General features: G+C 51.1%; 1 pseudogene; it reads right to left on the bottom strand.

Annotated features, from left to right (window-relative positions):
• Window positions 1–328: 328 nt before the first annotated feature.
• On the bottom strand, window positions 329–19732 carry LOC125632938 (lymphocyte activation gene 3 protein-like; annotated as a pseudogene).
• Between the last annotated feature and the right edge of the window lie 767 nt (window positions 19733–20499).

Raw genomic sequence — 20499 nt, 5'->3', positions numbered from 1 at the left:
AGAGAGAAAGAACAAGGGAGTGAGAGAGAAACAAGCGGAAGTGAAGCAGGTTATGAACACTGGAGTCCTTCATTTCCAAAAAGGAAGCTCAAAAACCAGTACAACCCCCCCACAAACTTCCTGCACCCAGGTGACACCCATCTCCTTTTTGTCATATGACTCCCACCCCCACCGCAGTGGCATGGTCCCCATGCTGTGTCTATGTGACCTCCATGCCCTCTGGACAAGTCTGCATGGTTCCCATCCCTATCCCCCAGCTGTGTAGCACAGTCTTGTTTTCCCATTGAAGTGCTTGCCATTCCAATTGACCTTTCTGCCTTCTATTCCATCAGCACTCTGTCTGCAGGCTCTTCCCTTCCTGGCCTTCATCCTTCCCTGCATTCCCTGGTGTGGGGGTGGTAACCACCCACTCCAGTGCCGGGAAGGCTGGGGAGAATATCTGAAAGGGAAAAAGAAGAGATGATTGGGGAATGGACCTAGCATGAGCTCCATCCTGCCCCAGCATGATGCTTACATCTGGACCCTGGGGCTGAGTAGCCACCGTAGGTCTTATCCCTCAGAGGCCTAGGAGGTCACAGAGAGAACCCCGGGAGTCCTGATTTCTACTTCTTCCTGCTCTAACCCACTATACCCTTCTCTCTTACAATGGAATAGGATTCAGGAAACCTGACTCTCAGTTTCCTTTTGCTGTAATTACTATACCCCAGTCATCTCCTAGAGCTGAGAGTAGAACCCAGGAGTCATGCTCCACAGTCATGTTCCCTTTCCTGTAAAGAATACTGGCTTGATATTATGCTGTGTGCAGTTGAGTTATGCCTTTAATGTGGCTCCTTTCATAGATTTCAAGGCCACAAAGAGCCATTATGATGATCTAGTCTAACCTCCTCTGTAAACCCACCCAGAGAACCCACCCAGGAATTTCTGCATCAAGCCCATAACTTCTGGTTGAGTTAGAGTATATCTTTCAGAAAGACATCCAGTCTTGATTGAAAGACTCCAAGTGATGAAGAATCCACTGTAACCCTTGGTAAATTGTTCCAGTGGTTACAGTTGCTGCTAAAAGTTTGCACCTTATTTTTAATCTATATTTATGTAGCTTCAACTCCTAGACATTGGACCTTATTATGCCTTTTTCTGCTAGATTAAAGAGCTGTCTACTATCAGAAATCTCTTCCCTGTGTAGATACTTGTAGCTGGTGATCAATTCACCTATTAACTTCTCTTGGATAAATGAAATAGATTGAGCTTCTTGAGTCTCTCATGGTGAGACAGGCTTTCCAGACCTTGAATCATTCAAAATACGCTCAGGAGCACTATCCTGTGGATACATAGCTCAAATAGTATTGAAAGGTTCGCAGCATCATCTCTATTGAAGTACACTCTGGGGTGTTACTCTTCAAGTGTACATTGGGTTCTCAGTTTGAGGTTTGTGACCTCCAGGTGGGTGATGAACAGGGAACAGGGGCTTGTCCTTTCTATATTGCAAATTGGGAGGGATATCCCTGCTAGATGGGAGCGGTCCCTATTATAGAAAAAGAGGACCTGGTATTGAAGAGTTTGAGAACCAGGCAACATCTACACTACAGCTGGGATTGACGCTCTGAGATTGATCCACTGGCGGTCGATTTAGCGGGTCTAGTGAAGACCCGCTAAATCAACAGCAGATCGCTCTCCAGTCAAGCCCTGTGCTCTACCCCTGATGCCAAGAATAAGGTAAGTTGATGGGACAGTTTCTCCTGTCGACCCCCAGCAGTATAGACTCCATGGTAACTTGACTTAAGGTACATCGACTCCAGCTTAGTTATTCACGTAGCTGGACTTGTATAATGTAGGTTGACTTACCGTGATAGTGTAGACATAAAGTATACAAAAATCAGGAAGCCTATGAGAGAATAATTGGGTCCCCTGGACCACCAGGGGAGCAATTAGAGGAGGAATTTGCAATATAAGTAGTTTGCCCAGAAGAAATGTGATTTCCTTGCATGAGTCTTTGCCACTGAGGATGTTGGGAGGATACCTAACAAAAATCTGCTCTTTAGTGGTGACAAAGCTGAGGCACTGCGAGAGGCTGAAGTCTGAAAAAAGGAGATCCTGGAACAAACTGATAAATTAAAAGAGTGACAAGTCATTAGGAGTGGATGGGACCTGGGTCTGAGGCTGCTAACAAGAATATGCAGCCTCATTAAAATCAGCAAGTGTACATTGACAAATGTTGTACATTGATCCTGATAATTACACATCAGTAAGTCTGACCTTAGCCCAGAAAAACTGTAGCATGAAAATTATAGTAGAACAGGAAAATTGGTTGAAACAATAATTAGAGCACTATAAAACCTTTAGAAGAGCATGATCTGTTAGCTACAAACTAGTGCCTGCAAAGGAAAATCATGCCACTCTAATCTAATGGAATTCTCTGAATGCATCAGCAATATTGTGAATAAAGAATGACCCAGTTATCATGATTTTGGGGAGGATTTCAGAAGACTTTGACAAAGTCCCTTCTGAGATGCCGTTAAGGAATTAAGTAGCATGGTGTGAAAGGTTAAGTTTTATCATGGATCAGAAACCAGCTAACAGAGAGAAAGCAGGAATAAATAATACATTTTCATCATGGCCAAAGGTTAATAGTAGTGTGCCACAAGGTTCTATTCTAGGACAGGTGTTTACCATGTTTATATGTGTACAATTTTTAAAATGCCTAAAAGACTTAGGAGTACAGCTGGCCAGAAAATGGGGGCGTCCCCTACAGAAAAACTTGACTTCCTGGTAGAAAATCAAAACCTAAACATTTTTGGCCAAACACTAACACTTTCCATTTGGAAATGCTACCACAGTGACTCATGGGATTTGTAGTTTGGATGCCCCATGCCCATATTCTCCTCTATGGGCCAGGCACCCTGGTCAGTCTACATCTCCCCTCTTGTTGAGCCACTGTGGTGCATCATAGGAGTTCTACAGCCATGGTGCATCATGGAAGATGTAGTCTGGTTGCAGAACTTGGCCCATAGAGAAGAATGGGGGCATGAGGCACCCAAACAACAACTCCCATGAGGCACACTTTGGGCATTTCCAAATCCAAATGTTGGGTTTTGGGTTCTCAGTGACAAGTCAAACATTTCTGAAAAAGGAACTTTTTTGCAAAAAATTTAAAGTAGTCAAAAACTGAGTTTTCAATGAACCCTACTTAGGAGCCTGGAAGTTGCATTGTCAGAAGCAACTTGGCAATTTTTATGCAGTTAAGGCCCATTGAAGTGCAATAAGCCTTAGTTTCCTAAGGACCCAAATCACTTTTGAAAAGGGAACTTAAGATCCTGGGTCCTTCAGTGATTTTAAAAATTTACCTAGTCTGGAAAAGGGGATGAGCAGTGAAGTAGCAAAATATGCACATAGCACAACATTATTTAAGTTAAACAACACTGGAGAAGACTGTGAGAGCTAGCACAGAGTTGTGGTGGATTCTCCATCATGGGCAATTTTTAAATTAAGATTGGATTTTTTTTCTAAAAGATCTGCTCTAGTCCAAACAGGAATTAGGCTGGGGAAGTTCTATGGCCTGTGTTACACGAGGTCAGACTAGCTTATGACAATGGTCTCTTCTGGCCTTGGAATCTATGAACCTATGAATCAAAGCTAGATGAATGGACATCACAATGGCAGATGAAACTCAGTGTAGACCAGAGGTCCCCAAAGTGCGGGGTGTGCCCCCGAGGGGGGCGTGGAGCATGGGTGGTGAGTGAACCACGGGCTTGGGGAGGCTAGCCCCTGGCCAGGCCCATCCCTTCCACCTGAGGCCCCACCCTCCCAGCCCTTTCCCCCACCAAAGCCCAGAGGGCCGCCCCCCCCACGACCACTAGTCCCTCCCACCCCAGCCCCGGGCTGCCCGTTCACCTCCACCCCGGAGCACTGCGTGGGCAGGCATTGCGTGCCCCCTTCCCCAAGTGCAGAGCACCAGGTGGGCAGCGCACAGCCCCCCACCCTCCCCAGCACTGGGCGGTGTGGCCCCAGCACCCCCAGCCCCAGAGCACTGGCCACCGCAGCCCCAGCACCGGGGCTCCCCCCAGTGCCGTGCAGCCCCAGCCACAAGTCACCCCAAGTCCCAGCCACCCTAGCCACAGCCCCATCAGGCTCCCTGGAAAAGGAGCAGCCTGCCTGGACTGAGACCAAGGGGGAAGGGCAAGCAGGAGGGGGCCTCGGGCTGGAGCATGAGCGGGGCCACAAGCGGGGCTGTTTGGGGAAGCCCAGCCTATTATACCTGCTGCCCATGGTGTGGAGGAAAGTCCAGGGGGGCACAGAAGGGCCTGGAACAGGGCTGGAGGGAGGGAGCACCCACTTCCCTGCCCCCAGCTCTGCTCCGGTCCTGCTCATGGCCCTGTACCTGGCCCCTTCCCCAGCCTTGGCACCGGCTCTGCTCCTAGCCTTGGCCCCTGGCCATGGCCCCACTCCCAGCCTCAGGCCCACCCCCAGCTGTGGTCCCAGCCTTGGCCCCCTTACCCCGTCTGTGACCCTCCCACCCTAAGCCACAGCCCCACTCCTGGACCTGGCTCCTGGGGGCAGACAGGGTAAGGGGAGGGTGTGACCCTCAATAGTTTGGGGATCGCTGGTGTAGGCAATGTTAGGATATAGATATTCAGGCCTGTCTGTAAAGGCCTATACTCTAAGAAATTAGGTGTATTCTTATCACTTAGCTAGTTATAGAGGTACAAAAGAAAGAATCAAAATCACTGTCTGCCAGTGTAAGGTCCTTCTCTTATTGTGAGAGTCTGAGGCCCTGTTCTTAGGCTAAGGCCTTTGGCTAAGCAGCAGAGGCAGCCATAAGCTGGGAAGCGACCAGTCACCTCCTCACATTCCAACCTAATCACATTTAAATAAGGTGCTATCGGGCTGTTAGGAATACAATCCTGTCCTGATAGTGCCTATCACTTCCAGAGAAAGGGAAGTGCCTAGAAAATGTAAAAGGAACTTAGTTTGATAGCGTCCTGTCTGGCAAGAACTCACTAATCAATAGCTGGGATGTGAAATCCTCACTTCTGTACAGCTTTGTCATTATAGTTCCCACTTTGCTATTGTTTGTCTGTATAATCTCTGTCTGGTTCTGTGATTGAGTGATCTTACACTAAACTGGGAGGAGAGGTAGATACGCTGGAGGGTAGGGATAGGATACAGAGGGACCTAGACAAATTAGAGGATTGGGCCAAAAGAAATCTGTTGAGATTCAACAAGGACAAGTGCAGACTCCTGCACTTAGGACGGAAGAATCCCATGCACCGCTACAGACTAGGGTCCGAATGGCTCGGCAGCAGTTCTGCAGAAAAGGACCTAGGGGTTACAGTGGACGAGAAGCTGGATATGAGTCAACAGTGTGCCCTTGTTGCCAAGAAGGCCAATGGCATTTTGGGATGTATAAGTAGGGGCATTGCCAGCAGATCGAGGGACGTGATCGTTCCCCTCTATTCAACATTGGTGAGGCCTCATCTGGAGTACTGTGTCCAGTTTTGAGCCCCACACTACAAGAAGGATGTGGAAAAATTGGAAAACGTCCAGCGGAGGGCAACAAAAATTATTCGGGGACTGGAACACGACTTATGAGGAGAGGCTGAGGGAACTGGGCTTGTTTAGTCTGCGGAAGAGAAGAATGAGGGGGGATTTGATAGCTACTTTCAACTACCTGAAAGTGGGTTCCAAAGAGGATGGCTCTAGACTGTTCTCAGTGGTAGCAGATGACAGAACAAGGAGTAATGGTCTCAAGTTTCAGTGGTGGAGGTTTAGGTTGGATATTAGGAAAAAACTTTTTCACTAGGAGGGTGATGAAACACTGGAATGCATTACCTAGGGAGGTGGTGGAATCTCCTTCCTTAGAAGTTTTTTAAGGTCAGGCTTGAGAAAGCCCTGGCTGGGATGATTTAGTTGGGGATTGGTCCTGCTTTGAGCAGGGGGTTGGACTAGATGACCTCCTGAGGTCCCTTTTAACCCTGATATTCTATGATTCTATGATTGTTCCTGTCTGCTGTATAATTAATTTTGCTGGGTGTAAACTAATTAAGGTGTTGGGATATAATTGGTTATATAATCATGTTACAATATGTTAGGATTGGTTAGTTAAATTTCAGGAAAATGATTGGTTAAGGTATAGCAAAGCAGAATCAAGTTTTACTATATAGTCTGCAATCAATCAGGAAGTGAGGGGTTGGGGGAGGAAATGGGAACAGGGAATGGGGGTGGGGAAATTGGAATCATGTTTTGCTAAAGGGGGAAATGGGAACAGGGAATGGGGATGGGAAAATTGGAATCATGTTTGGCTAAGGGCAGGAATGGGAACAGGGACACAGGTGTAAGGCTCTGTGGTGTCAGAGCTGGGAAGGGGGACACTAAGGAAGGAAGCTGGAATCATGTTTGCTGGAAGTTCACCCCAATAAACATTGAATTGTTTGCACCTTTGGACTTCGGGTATTGTTGCTCTCTGTTCATGCGAGAAGGACCAGGGAAGTAAGTGGGTGAAGGAATAAGCCCCCTAACAGGCAAATGCAAGGTGCGGGGAGGGATAGCTCATTAGTTTGAGCAGTGGCCTGCTAAACCCAGGGTTATGAGTTCAATCCTTGAGGGGGCCATTTAGGGATCTGAGGCAAAAATTGGGGATTGGTCCTGCTTTGAGCAGGGGGTTGGACTAGATGATCTCCTGAGGTCCCTTCCAACCCTGTAATATTCTATAATGCACATTGAACGCAATCATCTGAACTCCAACAAATTTTTAGGTTTTAAATGAACCATAGCCACTTAGGGAAAAAGATCTAGCCCTGGTCTACACTAGGAGTTGAGGTCAAATTTAGCAGTGTTAAATCGATTTAACCCTGCACCCGTCCACATGACGAAGCCCTTTTTTTCGACTTAAAGGGCTCTTAAAATCGATTTCCTTACTCCACCCCCGACAAGGGGATTAGCGCTTAAATCGGCCTTGCCGGGTCGAATTTGGGGTACTGTGGACGAAATTGGACGGTATTGGCCTCCGGGAGCTATCTGGCGTTGCAAGCTTCCACAGGGCTATTGCCACTCGCTTCTCAACTGTGAGGGCTGCTCTCATCTTGGTATTCTTGCGCCTCAGAGCAGGGAAAAGCAAGTCACAAAGTTCCATGAAAGTGCCTTACGCATGCGAAAGTTTTGCAACCACTGGGAATCATCCCAGACCTGCAACACTATGCGGTCCCACCAGTCAGTGCTTGTTTCCCGAGCCCAGAATCGGCGTTCCACTGCATGAACCTGCCCCATTAGTACCATGATGCCCACATTGCCAGGGCCCGTGCTTTGAGAGAAGTCTGTATCCATGTCCTCATCACTCACGTCACCGCGCTGACGTCGCCTACTCGCCCGGTTTTGCTTTGCCAGGTTCTGGTGCTGGATAATGCGCGTGGTGTTTAATGTGCTCCTAATTGCCAAAGTGATCTGTGTGGGCTCCATGCTTGCCGTGGTATGGAGTCTGCACAGAAAAAAGGCGCGGAACGATTGTCTGCCGTTGCCCTGACGGAGGGAGGGGCGACTGACGACATGGCTTACAGGGTTGGCTTACAGGGAATTAAAATCAACAAAGGGGGTGGCTTTGTGAGAAACTGAATGGGCCCCTCAAGGATAGAACTCAAAACCTAAGGATAGAACTCAAAACTGGGTTTAGCAGGCCGTTGATTTCACAGAGGTAGGGAGGAGAAAATGAATACCAAACAAATCTGGTCTATTTCTTGTTCATCTATCGTTATACATCTTGCTGGCAGCAGACTGTGCAGTACGACTGCTAGCCATCATCATCTCCTGGGTGCTCGGCAGAAGACGGTGCAGTATGACGACTAGCCATCATCTTCTGCTAGCTGGAGGTTAAAAGACAGTGCACTGCCGGTAGGACTCAATCGCCACGAGACGAAACAAGGGAAATGACCTGGCTGAGTCACTCCCATGTTTGCCCAGGCGCCCTGTTAAAAGAGCACCCAGGACTACGTCGATGACAGCTACCAGTCATGTCTGCTGCCAAAAGACAATAAACTGCTGCTGTGTAGCAATGCAGTACCGCGTCTGCCAGCACCCAGGAGACATACGGTGACAGTGAGCTGAGCGGGCTCCATGCTTGCCGTGATATGGCATCTGCACAAGTAACTCAAGAAAAAAGGCGGAAAACAATTGTCAGCCCTTGCTTTCACGGAGGGAGGGAGGGAATGGGGGCCTGACGATATGTACCCTGAACCACCCGCGACAATGTTTTAGCCCCATCAGGCACTGGGATTTCTACCCAGAATTCAAATGGGTGGCGGAGACTGCAGGAACTGTGGGAAAGCCACCCACAGTGCAACGCTCTGGAAGTCGACGGTTGCCTCGGTACTGTGGACACACTCCGCCGACTACATGCACTTAGAGCATTTGTGTGGGGACACACACAATCAATTGTATAAAAACGCTTTCTACAAAACCGACTTCTATAAATTCGACCTAATTTTGTAGTGTAGACATACCCCTAGACATTATTGTAAAATTGAAGATCTCTGCTCACCAGGTAGCAGCAGTTAAAAAGCCAACAAAATGTTAGCATGTACAGGAATGGGATGGAGAATAATACTGGAGCTATTCCCATGTTGCTATGTAAATTAGTGAGATGACCTCATCTGGAACACTGTGTTCATCTCTGGTTACCCTCTCTATAAAAAGTCATAGTAAAACAGAGGGGATTCAGATATGAGTGATGAAAATGATGTGAGGCCTTGAAAGATTTCCATGTGAAAAGAGACGGTGTTTGTTTTGTTTAGAGACAAGAGAAATAAGAAGGGACATAATAGAGGTAAACAAAATTCTAACTGGGTGAGAAAGTCAGTCAGGATGAATTTATCGTAACACAGAACAAAGAGATGATCAGTAAAATTGAAAGGCTGCAATTTCAAAATGGATAAAAGGGAACAGTTTTTACACCTTGCATAATGAGTCCCTGGAACTCACTGCCCCAGTATAAGGTGGAGGCCAAGAACTTAGCAGGATTCAAAAAGGTATTGGGCATTTACATACACTGGAACAATTTACTAAGAGTCTTGGTGGATTCTCCATCACTGGCAATTTTTAAATCAAGATTGGATGTTTTTCTAAAAGATCTGCTTCAGGAAGTATCTTGGGAAGTTCTATGGCCTGCGTTATACAGGAGGTCAGACTGATGATCACAATGGTCTCTTCTGGCCTTGGAATCCATGAATCTATATGGGAACTGAGAACATCCACAATTACATTTCATCAGATTATAAAAAAGAAAAAGTACAGCCACAATAGTTTGGAAGGGATATAAACCCTCATCCTTTAAGGCACAAGAGGACCTCAAACTGACAGGAGTTAAGAGGAAACTTCCCCCGCGGGCAGGTTATTCTATAATTGTCCACTAGAAGGTATTTTGCCCCTTCCTCTGAGGTATCTGGCACTTGGCCACTGTCAGAGACAGGACACTGGGCTGATCCAGCCTGGCAATTCCTATATTCCCAGTACATACTGCATATGACCAGGGCAGAGCTGGGAGGCTACCCAATATAGCCTCCCTGCCCTGCACACACAGCCCCAACCCAAAGCAAGGCTGACGGGCTTAGATGGGCTCAATCATAGCCCTTTCCCCCCTGGTTCTTCCCTCTCAGCTCTCCCATTCACTCTCCCTTTGTCATGCTACTCAGATACTTTGACAGCTCTGCCCAAGGAGGAATGAACAATGGCCTTGGAGAGAGAAGACAGATGGACAGAGACAGGTCAATGGACTGACTCACCCTTCGGTTCTGCAGGACCAAAGCCAGGATGGAGGCCACAAGCAGGAAGGAGAGGACAAGGATAAGGTCAAAAGAGATCTGCCCATCCAGAATGGGACGAGGACCAGAGAGCTGGGCACCTGTAAGGTGAAGTCACAGTTAGAAAGGAGGGTGAAAGGGGGGCAGTTGGAATGGGAAAGGGATGGGATTGCACTGAGGGGGCTGACATTGGAAAGGGAATAGTGAGATTGGTCTGGCAGAGTGGGAGTGGGGAGTCGGGGGGGTTGGGACTAGTTGGGGGTGTGGATGAGATTTGGAAAATGTTGGCTGGTCAAGTCGGTCAAGTGGAGCAGAAGTCTTGGGGCACAGGGAGATGGAAGTGGGGTGGGGTGGAGGAAATGAGGCACAGGGGAGACGTTACCTGTAATATACAGCTCATATTCCACAGCTCCCAGCCTCCCTTCTGAGCCATGGACACTGCACTCCCAGGTGCCAATATCCTCCTGGGACACATGGGTCAGTTCCAGGGTGGAACCCAGATAGTAGCGCTGGACCCCTGGGCTCCTGGGAGTGGCCTCAAATGAGCTCCCATTGCTGAGGCCTGAGCTCAGCTGCCTCCACTGAAAGTGCTCGTGCCCCCTGGGGTGGGTGAGGCTGCAGATAAGCAGCAGACGAGAGCCTTCAGCGACTGGCCCTTACATGCTTGGGGTGACTGTGGGGGAGGGAAACAGAAATACCCTCAGCAAAAAAAGTAGAGCCCCTTCCTGCCTCACCCCTTCAGCACCTCCTTCCTCTCTCTGTCACGTTCCTCCTTTTTCACTCTCTCTCTCTCACACACCTTCTCTCATTGACTCCCTGGCTTCCTCCTTCTCTCTCTCTCTCTCTCTTTCATTTTCCTACTTTAAGGCAGATTTCTTAAAGAAAAATAATTGAACCATCATGAGAAACCTCCCTATGGCACAGCGTCCTGTGGAAAGAGAGATTCCACTCCTGTGCAGCTAAATGCCTGAGCTGAGACACAGGGTCTCCCCCCATGGGGAGGCTGGACAAGCTGAGAACATCCCAAACTCACCACATTGGTGTGCAAGGAGATTTTCTCCAAGACAGTGAAAGCTGCTGGAGGGGAAGAGTTCCCTTGGCATCCTCTGGGCTTCCCTTGCTCACCTGTCATCACTGTCAAGGTCACGTCCCTAGTGATGATCGTGCCATGGAGAGAGACAGCACAGCAGTATTGCCCTGTGTCCCCTGGACCCACCTCAGGGAGATGGAGGGTGAAGCTCCCATTGCTCCCATTCCTGGAGATGCCCCATATTTCCAGATCCCCTCCTGCAAGACGGCTCCAGTGGGCTGTCACCCCTAGAATGCTGGAGGCACTGGGGTCTCGGTTCAGGAGGCACTGGGGTCTCGGTTCAGGAGGCACTGGGGTCTCGGTTCAGGAAGCAGAGAAGGTTGGTGGCAGATCCTACTGCAGCATAGGCTACAGGAGATGCTGGGCCAGCAAAACCTGGAGAAAACAAGAGTGTAGGGCAACATTAGGTGGTACGAGGTCCACAGAACTGCAACAGAAGAGGAGGTTACCTGGACCAGTCCACACAAGTGATCCACTTCCTGGACACTACAGTGCAAATAAGTGATGGTCACATTGTTAGGATATAGATATTCAGGCCTGTCTGTAAAGGCCTATACTCTAACAATTTAGGTGTATTCTTATCACTTGGCTAGTGATAGAGGTATAAAAGAAAGAATCAAAACCACTGTCTGCCAGTGTAAGGGCCTTCTCTTACTGTGACAGTTTGTGGCCCTGTGCTTAGGCTCAGGCCTTTGGCTAAGCAGCAGAGGCAGCCATAAGCTGGGAAGCGAACGGTCACATCCTCACATTCCAAACTAGTCACATTGAAATAAGGTGCTATTGGGCTGTTAGGCACTATCAGGACAGGATTGTATTCCTATCACCTCCAGAGAAAGGGAAGTGCCTAGAAAATGTAAAAGGAAACTTAGTTTGATAGCATCCTGTCTGGCAAGAACTCACTTATCAATAGCTGGGATGTGAAATCCTCACTTCTGTATTGTTTTGTCATTATAGTTCCCACTTTGCTGTTGTTTGTCTGTATAATCTCTGTCTGGTTCTGTGATTGTTCCTGTCTGCTGTATAATTAATTTTGCTGGGTGTAAACTAATTGAGGTGGTGGGATATAATTGGTTACATAATCATGTTACAATATGTTAGGATTGGTTAGTTAAATTTCAGGAAAATGATTGGTTAAGGTATAGCTAAGCAGAACTCAAGTTTTACTATATAATCTGTAGTCAATGAGGAAGTGACTGGGTGTGGGTGGGGGTGGGCATGTGGGTGTGTGAGATGGGAACAGGGAATGGGGGTAAGAAAATTGGAATCATGTTTTGCTAAAGGGGGAGATGGGAACAGGGAATGGGGGTAAGAAAATTGGAATCATGTTTTGCTAAAGGGGGAAATGGGAACAGGGAATGGGAGTAAGGAAGTTGGAATCATGTTTGGCTAAGGGTAGGAATGGGAACAGGGACACAGGTGTAAGGCTCTGTGGTGTCAGAGCTGGGAAGGAGGATACTAAGGAAGGAAACTGGAATCATGCTTGCTGGAAGTTCACCCCAATAAACATCGAATTGTTTGCACCTTTGGACTTCGGGTATTGTTGCTCTCTGTTCATGCGAGAAGGACCAGGGAAGTAAGTGGGTGAAGGAATAAGCCCCCTAACACACATAAACACCACCTGTGACTATGTGACGCAGCAGAGAGAGGGGAGTGTTGACCTGGGAATGTGCCCTGCGGATGGGAGACCTGACAGCCTGTAACCTGAGCCAGGAGGGGGAAGGGAAGGTAACACCTCTGCCCGGGAATGTGGACAGAGGCTGCAGGAGGGAGCCTGCTGGGGGGGGGGGTTAGTTTCAGTTTGGTGCTGGGTGGAGGAATGCAGGGAACCCCAGGGCTGGGGTCTAAGCTCCCTGCTCCCCCAGAAGGACTTGACTGAGGGGTCCTGGTTGTACCCACAACCTCTGGTTTGGACTGTGTTCCTGTTGTCCAATAAACCTTCTGTTTTACTGGCTGGCTGAGAGTCTCAGTGAATCCCAGGAAGAGGGGTGCAGGGCCTGGACTCCCCCACACTCCGTGACAACTGGTGTTAGCGGTGGGATGTACTGCACCCCGTGAACGGCGCTTCCTGCAGTAAGTGACTGGGGAACAGTAAAACAAAGGGGGATTGACAGGGACCAGGCGTACTGAAGATTCAGAAAGAGACGATTTAAGGGGGCGTTTAACCCATGGGAGTTTGTGACCAGAGAGAAGGACTTTTGCAGTAACAGGGTCCCCCGGGGGATTGCAGCGAGCGGTCCGAGGGGCGGAGGAGTCTGCAGCTCGACCCTGGCAAAGAGGTGGTGACCTCAAGAAGGAATGGCACACTAGGGGTTTTTTCTAGAAACCGTGGAAAACTGCCTGACCTGTGAGTGGCCAGCAGGGAGATGTATGCTAGATGCCTTAAGAGTGACCTGGTGGAGCTGTGCAGGCAGAGGGGGCTGAGCATTGGGAGGTCCACCAAGGAACAGCTGATTGCCCAGTTGGAGGAGAGTGATCGCTTGGATGACCCGATCCCTGTTGCTGAAGGAAGCCGCCCCATGGACGCAGCATGGGCCCTGGGGCCTGACTGGACTGGGAGGGGTCAGACTGCTCCCGAGGACATCCCGAGACCCTTCCTACCTATGCCTGGGGGAGGGGTTGGGGGAGGCCCAGCGAATACCGAGGGCACCCTGACCCAGCAGCCAGCAGGGGATCCTCCCGGCGGAGCTCCCCATCCCTGGAGCGGAGGCGGGTGGAATGGGAGAGGGAGATGAAAATGAGGGAGCTGGAGGATCATGAAAAACAATGTCAACATGAGCAGGAGGAGAAGGAGGAACAACGTCAGCATGAGCAGGAGGAGAAGGAGCGGAACGTCAGGAGAAGGAGAGGGAACGTCAGGAGAAGGAGAGGCAACGTAGGCATGAGCAGGAGGAGAAGGAGAAACAAAGACAGCATGAACTGGAGCTGGCCAGGCTGAGGAGCAGTGGGGCCCCGGCTGCGGTGAGTGAGGTGGGATCCAAGACTGCAAGGAGCTTTGATAAATGCTTCCTGGCCCAGCGTAAGGAGGGGGAGGACATAGATAGCTTCCTGACGGCCTTTGAGAATGCCTGTGAGATGCACAGGGTTGACCCTGCAGACAGGCTCCAGTTCCTCACCCCCTTACTGGACCCCAAAGCCATGAAGGTGTACAGCCAAATGACAGAGGCGGAGGCAGGGGACTATGAACTGTTCAAACAGGCCCTGCTCCGTGAGTTTGGGCTGATCCCCGAGATGTACCGGAAAAGGTTCCGGAGTCAGCGTAAAACGCCTGAGGTCACCTACCTACAACTGGTCAACCAGATGCAGGGATATGCCCGCAAGTGGACAGCTGGGGCCCAAGCTAAAGAGGACCTGCTTGACCTAATTGTACTGGAGCAACTGTATGAACAGTGCCCATCCGACCTGAGGCTGTGGTTGGTGGACAAAAAGCTAGAGAACCCACAGCACGCAGGGCAGCTGGCCGACGAGTTTGTGAACAGTCGGTCAGGGGATAGCAGGGAGGAGTCCCAAAAGAACAGCCCCCCCCCACCCCGATGCAGAGAGAGAGTCACCATGGGACCTCCCAGCGGGGAAATAGGGAGAACCCCCTCCAAAGGGGAACGCCTGGCGTCGGGCCCCTCCGACCCACTCGAGGGGACCAACGTGACCTGAGCTGCTATCACTGTGGCCAGAGAGGTCACGTATGGACCCAGTGCCCCAGGCTCAGGGACAGACTGAGCAGACCCAACCTACCAAGGGTTAACTGGGTAGGGACCCAGCTGGACAAGGGGAAGATGGCCCAGACAAGGGGGGCTGCCAGCTTACCCAGGCAAGGGGGGCTGCTCCGGAGGGAAGAGTATCCCCGGCCAGCTCCACCAGAGGGCTGGATGCTCTGGACTCAGTGTGCTCGGTTTACAGGGTGGGCGCGGGGTTGTCCCTCCAGAGAGAGTGCCTTGTTCCCCTGGAGGTGGATGGGAGGAAGGTCAATGGATACTGGGATACGGGCGCGGAGGTGACGCTGGCCCGGCCCGAGGCGGTGGCCCCAGATCGGGTGGTGCCTAACACCTGCCTGACCCTGACGGGGGTGGGCAGGACCCCATTTAAGGTGCCCGTGGCAAGGGTACACCTGAAATGGGGGGCCAAGGAGACCTAGAGGACTGGCCAAGCAACCTCCAGACCGCCCTGGTTGTGACCCGTAGCCAGAGCTGGCGAGGGGCACTGCACCCTGACCTTGGGGAGGGTACATACCAGAGGCACAGGACCCTACCCTGGTGGGGAGGGAGCACCGAGGGGCACGTCTCAGAGAGGCTGTGGCCTCAGACCCGGCCAATGAGAGGGAGCCGGTCCCCATCCCTTCCCTAGCTGCTGAGTTCCAGGCCAAGTTGAGGAAAGATCTCTCCTTGTGGAAGCTCAGGGACCTGGCCGACCTCAGTGTGGTACGGACCATGAGGAGAGGATGCCAGGAGAGGTTCCTGTGGGAGAAGGGGTTCCTGTACCGAGAATGGGCTCCCACAAGGGAAGTAGAGTCCTGTGGGATCAGGAGGCAGCTGGTGGTACCCCAGAAGTATCACCGCAAGCTACTGTATCTGGCCCATGACATCCCCCTCTCAGGGCATCAAAAATCCGGCGCACCTGGCAGAGGTTGCTACAGAACTTTTACTGGCCCAGGGTCTTTACCACTGTCCAGCAGTATTGCCGATCCTGTGACCCCTGTCAGAAGGTGGGGAAGGCCCGGGACAAGGGAAAAGCGGCTTTGAGACCTTTGTCCATCATAGAGGAGCCTTTCCAGAAGGTGGCCATGGACATCGTGGGGCCTCTCAGCAAGATGACCCGGTCGGGGAAGAAATACATTCTGGTGGTGGTAGATTTTGCCACCCGCTACCCCGAGGCAGTGCCCTTAGCTTCCATTGAAGCAGACACCGTGGCAGATGCACTCCTGACCATTTTCAGCCAAGTGGGGTTCCCCAAGGAAGTCTTGACAGACCAAGGGTCCAACTTCATGTCAGCCCTGCTCCAGTGCTTGTGGGAGAAATGTGGGGTCCGGGACAACTGGGCCTCAGCTTATCACCCCAGTCCAATGGGCTGGTGGAGAGGTTCAATGGGGCGCTAAAGATGAATTGGTCCTGCTTCGAGCAGGGGGTTGGACTAGATGACCTTCTGGGGTCCCTTCCAACCCTTATATTCTATGATTCTATGATGCTGAAAACCTTTATGCACCAGCACCCACAGGATTGGGACAAGTACTTACCTCACCTGTTGTTCGCGTACAGGGAGGTACCCCAGTAGTCTACCAGATTTTTGCCTTTCGAACTGTTATATGGAAGGAGGGTAAGGGGCCCCCTGGACCTGATGAGAGACGAGTGGGAGGGGAAGGCCCTCCCGATGGAGAGTCAGTGGTGGAGTATGTCCTGATCTTCCGAGAGAGACTGGCTGAACTCATGGACCTGGCCAGGGAGAATCTGGCCGGAGCCCAGAAGAAGCAGAAGGTCTGGTATGACCGCACGGCATGGGCCTGTGCCTATGCCACCGGGGATCAGGTGATGGTTCTCATCCCCGTGAGAAAGAACAAACTACAGGCCGCCTGGGAAGGCCCTTTCAAGGTTGTCAAGCAGCTAAATGAGGTAAACTATGTGGTGGAGCTGTTGAACCAGGCGCACCACCGCCGGGTGTACCATGTGAATATGATGATGTCATATTATGCCAGGGGGAATGTGGTGTTGGCCGTGTGTGGACAGTGGGAGGAGCAGGGAGATGACCCTTTAGTAGATCTATTCCCTGGGACCAGAGCTGGTTCCCCCCTGGAAACAATTCCCCTCTCGGATCAGCTAACCCCTGCCCAGCAAGCTGAGGTCAGGGGGTGCTGCATCCGTACCAAAAGCTGTTTTCCAACCAGCCTGGACGCACTAATCTGACTGTCCCCCTGGTGCAGACAGGGTCACACCCGCTGATTAGATGCTCCCCCTTCCGAGTCACAGGGGCAACTGCTCAGGACCTGGAAAAAGAGGTCTGGGATATGCTGGCTTTGGGGGTGATCCAACCGTCTGCCAGCCCTTGGGCCTCATCGGTGGTGCTGGTCCCCAAAAAGGACGGGTCGGTCCGGTTCTGTGTGGACTATCAGAAGCTCAATGCCATCACTGTATCTGATGCCTATCCCATGTCCAGGCCTGACAAGCTCCTCGACAAGCTGGGAGGAGCTCGATACCTTACCACCATGGACCTTACAAAAGGCTACTGGCAAGTGCCGCTGGATGCAGATGCCCGGCTGAAATTGGCCTTCATCACCCCTCTGGGGCACTATGAGTTCCTCACCCTGCCTTTCGGCCTCAAGGGAGCGCCAGCCACCTTCCAGCGCCTAGTGGACCAGCTACTGAGGGGGATGGAGAGTTTTAGTGGCGTATATTGATGACATCTGTGTCTTTAGCCAGACCTGGGAGGACCATGTGTCCCAGGTTAGACAAGTGCTGGACCGACTCCAGGGGGCTGGGCTGACTGTAAAAGCGGAGAAGTGCAAGGTGGGGGTGGCTGAAGTATCTTACCTGGGCCATCGGGTCCGGGGAGCAGCCACCTAAAGCCGGAACCAGCCAAGGTGGAGGTGATCAGAGACTGGCCCACTCCCCACACCAAAAAGCAGGTCCAAGCCTTTATTGGGATGGCAGGATACTACTGAAGATTTGTGCCCCACTTTAGCGCCATAGCCACCCCCATCACTGAGCTATGCAAGAAGGGGAAGCCAGACAAGGTGGTCTGGACCGAGCAGTGCCAGGAGGCTTTCTGGGCGCTGAAGGAGGCTCTGGTCAGTGGCCCAGTTCTGGCAAACCCAGACTTTGGCAAGCCCTTTGTGGTGTTCACCGATGCCTCAGACACGGGACTGGGGGCGGTGTTAATGCAGGAGGATGAAAAGGGGGAGAGACACCCCATCGTGTACCTGAGCAAGAAGTTACTACCCCGGGAGCAACACTACGCGGCCATCGAGAAGGAATGCCTGGCCATGGTGTGGGCCCTCAAGAAACTAGAGCCATATCTCTTCAGGCGACACTTCACCGTGTACACCGACCACTCTCCCCTGACCTGGCTGCACCAGATGAAAGGAGCCAACGCCAAGCTCCTGAGATGGAGCCTGCTCCTGCAGGATTACGGCATGGACGTGGTCCATGTGAAGGAAAGTGCCAACATGATAGCGGATGCGCTGTTCCGGAGAGGGGGCCCCGAACTTCCCCAGGTCACTGGTCACAGTGACCCCATTCAGTTCAGTCTCGAAGGGGGGAGAGATGTGACGCAGCAGAGAGAGGGGAGTGTTGACCTGGGAATGTGCCCTGGGGGTGGGAGACCTGAGAGCCTGTAACCTGAGCCAGGAGGGGGAGGGGAAGGTAACACCTCTGCCCGGGAATGTGGACAGAGGCTGCAGGAGGGAGCCTGCTGGGGTGGGGGGGTTAGTTTCAGTTTGGTGCTGGGTGGAGGAACACAGGGAACCCCAGGGCTGGGGTCTAAGCTCCCTGACTTGACTGAGGGGTCCTGGTTGTACCCACAACCTCTGTTTTGGACTGTGTTCATGTTGTCCAATAAACCTTCTGTTTTACTGGCTGGCTGAGAGTCTCAGTGAATCCCAGGAAGAGGGGTGCAGCGCCTGGACTCCCCCACACTCCGTGACACCACCCTATACCGGAAACCTACTGACCGCTACACTTACTTACATGCCTCCAGCTTCCATCCAGGACACATCACACGATCCATTGTCTACAGCCAAGCCCTAAAAGACAGCCAAATTTGTTCCAATCCCTCAGACAGAGACAAACACCTACAAGATCTTTATCAAGCATTCTTAAAACTACAGTACACACCTGGGGAAGTGAGGAAACAGTTTGACAGAGTGAGACGGGTACCCAGAAGTCACCTACTATAGGACAGGCCCAACAAGGAAAATAACAGAACACCACTGGCCATCACATACAGCCCTCAGCTAACACCTCTCCAGCACATCATCAATGATCTACAATCTGTAGCTCACGAAAGCTCATGCTCAAATAAATTGGTTAGTCTCTAAGGTGCCACAAGTACTCCTTTTCTTTTTGCGAATACAGACTAACACAGCTGTTACTCTGAAACCTATCCTGGAAAATGATCCCTCACTCTCACAGACCTTGGGAGGCAGGTCAGTCCTCGCTTACAGACAAACCCCCGACCTGAAGCAAATACTCACCAGCAACTACACACCACTCCACAGAAACACTAACCCAGGAACCAAACCCTGTAACATTGTCCCCTACTTTGTCCCCATATCTACTCTAGCAACACCATCAGAGGACCCAGCCACATCAGCCACACAATCAGGGACTCATTCACCTGCACAAGAGAACCTCAAACTGACAGGAGTTAAGAGGAAACTTCCCCCACGGGCAGCTTATTCTATAATTGTGTGGGGATGGGAACAACCTTTCCATAGGGTCTGAGAGAGTCTCGGGGTCTCCAGATGGTAGGCACCTTTTTGGGGGGCACCTCCCATACTCCTGCCCCATTTCCTCTGCAGTGTCCATAGGGGCCACAACTTCCTCTCACCTGTCATCACCACTAGGTGGATGGCCTTCTCCACATGGCCACGGCTGACTGTGATCTGGCACTGATACCATCCAGCATCCTTGAACTGGACTTTGGGCAGTTTCACTTCCAGGTGATTGCTGGGTTTCCATGTAACCTGCATGTTGGCTATTTGCTTAAACAAGGGCAGCTCTTTAGAGGTGACGCTGAAGTTAAACTTCTCCAGGTACTCGTTGTCTGCCATTGGTTTCCACTCCAAGCCCGTGATGTACTCCAGCTGTCTTATCTGCTGCAGGTCAGTGCTCAGAGAGTAGGAGAAGGACACGGTGGAATTAACAGCTTTGTAGAGCATCTCCTGGTTCAAATGACGAAAACCTGAATTCAGAGGAGAACATACGGAAGTGTGGGGAGCAATAGTCTCAACATCAATTTTGCAACCTCACCATGGAGCAGGGAGGAGATAGTCCATCCCTCTGTCTAGCCCTAGGGAGACCCCCATCTGGGTTATTGTGCTCAGTTCTGGAGGAGCTCAGAGAAGAGCCACAACAGTTCAGGAGGCCAGAAGGGTTGGGTTCTTGGGAGAGATTCAAAGAGCTAAATCCATCCAGCCAAGCAAAGCTACAACTGGAACAAGGAAATGAGAATCATCTGCATGAGTCTGAGATGCACAAACCCCTGCGGGAGGGGGACTGTTTAGGAGAACAAAGGGAAACAGGGTGAGACTGAGCCAAGGAACAGGAGCTCAGGAGCCAACCTCCAGTGCTGAGGGGTCTGTGAGCCTGGGGATCCTGAGAGGAAGGCCCTGCTGCCGCAGAGGTTAAATGCCCCCACACAGTAGGGTACTGAACCCCATAAAGCTAGCCATCAATACGACTGCCAGCATTCTTTCCCTTCCCTCACCATGGCAAGTCTGCACAGGACATAGGCTCAAGAGAATCCAGGGTAATCTTTGTCTAGAGAGGGCTCTGCCCATTCCCCACAGAGGATTTAGTATTTTCTGGAACTGCTGGTTTATGCCAAGCAGAGGCTGAGGCACTGGGTACAGTATGACCCATATCAAAGCTACTAATGCCAGGCCTCAACCTCACCCTTAAACACTAGTTTTTTAAACTGTTATAT

Source organism: Caretta caretta, chromosome 1, assembly GCF_965140235.1.
Source record: "Caretta caretta isolate rCarCar2 chromosome 1, rCarCar1.hap1, whole genome shotgun sequence".
NCBI classification, from domain to species: Eukaryota; Metazoa; Chordata; order Testudines; family Cheloniidae; genus Caretta; species Caretta caretta.
Note: the sequence above shows the minus strand (reverse complement) of the source record. Positions and strands in the feature narration are given on the sequence as shown.